Source organism: Anneissia japonica, unplaced genomic scaffold (assembly GCF_011630105.1).
Source record: "Anneissia japonica isolate Jap-2015-1 unplaced genomic scaffold, ASM1163010v1 scaffold287706_len398110_cov188, whole genome shotgun sequence".
In the NCBI taxonomy this organism is placed as follows: Eukaryota; Metazoa; Echinodermata; class Crinoidea; order Comatulida; family Comatulidae; genus Anneissia; species Anneissia japonica.
Window position 1 is genome coordinate 260480 of NW_022756069.1, and position 1798 is coordinate 262277.

The 1798-nt window shown below is 37.5% G+C and overlaps 1 protein-coding gene across 3 annotated transcripts in view; it reads right to left on the reverse strand.

Annotated features, from left to right (window-relative positions):
- The window catches only part of LOC117123852 (monocarboxylate transporter 11-like), a 21191-nt gene that overhangs the window by 6850 nt on the left and 12543 nt on the right, over positions 1-1798 (reverse strand). The gene's annotated exons all lie outside the window — the stretch shown is intronic.

A 1798-nucleotide genomic window follows, 5' to 3' on the forward strand; every position in this document is an offset into this window, starting at 1 on the left:
TATATAGGCCTATATATATATATGTATATATATATTATGTATATGTATATATATATATATGCCTATATATAGGCCTATATATATATCGACAGAAAAGATCGGGGTTTGCTAGAAATTGGGGTTTGCCCGAACCATAACCACCAACCCCCATCCCCCGGCCACGGACCTGCACATTGAACATGTAATACCATCATGGCTCGTGGTCGCTGGCGCGGCATTCCGCCTTGACAGCCAGAGCCACATTTTTTTTGGCCCCGGGAGTACACCCGGATATTCATCTAAGGCATACTTAGACATTGTTTAAGAATATAATCATGTACTGACATACTGTGCGTAAAAAAGAGGTCCGGGCCGCGAGGCTTCTTCTGGCCCTGGGGAAACCCATCCGCTTCGGCTTATTTGACGTTTTAAAAAATATGTTGGTGGTTATAGGCCCGCTCGGTAATGTATGTGAAAAATTGATAACTATATAAGTCCTTGGCCCATGGCTTTAGCCAGAGAGCTCGCTCTTGTCACTACTGACATAGGCCTACAGTAGATGTAAACAATGTACGAGTCATTAAACAAGCCTGGATTGGCAACAACATATGCTGTCAGTAGGCCTAGTACAGATATGTTTAGGCCTATGTTGTTTTATATTGTACCTCAATAAAACAGAAATTATTAAATAACCTACAGCCAATGCCGTAGCCAGGATTTTCAAGTTGTGTGGGATAATATCAGGGTGGACCCACTATACGCGTAAATTCAAATTCATTTTCTTAAAAGTTGTTCCATTTCACGCAAGACATTTGATGGCGATCGAAGTCACACATAACATGAGTAAAAAAAAAAAAAAACTATACACAAATTTAGACACACAAATGGAATTTGATATTTTGCAACAATATATTGGAAACTAGGCCTATCACAAAATCATCGATGAGAGAATTTCAAAGGTAGAAAGAATTTCAAAGAAAGACGTAGCAATTTGCTAGCGACATTTCTGATGGAACGAAAAGGAACAAACTCGCAGTACATCGTATGGATTTTCTAGTAAGGCTATATGGTGCGTTTTGTTGATCATTGACAGCCTACAAGCACTAAATAGCTAGCATTCCATTCCGTGGCCCAACTAGGAATGCAATGATGTGGTTATGTGAACTGCCGCGGTATTATATTGAGCGTGTGGTGCGAAAAAATGGGACACGCGAAAAAAGCGTGTGTACTTGAACTGAGCATAGAACGAATCCTAGAAGGTTCCAGGTAGGATCCTACTGTAGCGATGGGAGAAACCCTAGTAGGTTCAAGGTTGTTGGGATTCGGAATAACGTTAATAATCAGATGGTTTGACGAAGATTAAATGTAGGCCTACGGAAGACTTTGCAAAACTGACTGGAGTCTTTATTAACAAATTATTGCTACAGTATTAGAATTTACGAAATACATCTACAACCCCCTACTTCCTATCCCTTATACACATCTAGATGTGTATAAGAGACAGGGCCACAACCAAGCGATAGGTAAATTGAACCAATTAGTCCTGCGAAATAATCAATCCAAAAAACATAGTGAAATTATTAACAATTACTATGGCAATAATATATAACACAAGACATTAGAAAAGGTTCATATACAATAGTTTCTCCAAAAGGAATTTGTGAAATAATAAGTAATAAAATAAATTGCAACTTATAGGCCTAATCATTTAAGTAGCCTATTTGTACAATTTTTAATGTTAAATAAAATTAAATGGAATGAGGTAAAAGATGATAAAATGAGATAAAATTACATGAAATGTGATGGTATGGTACAATAA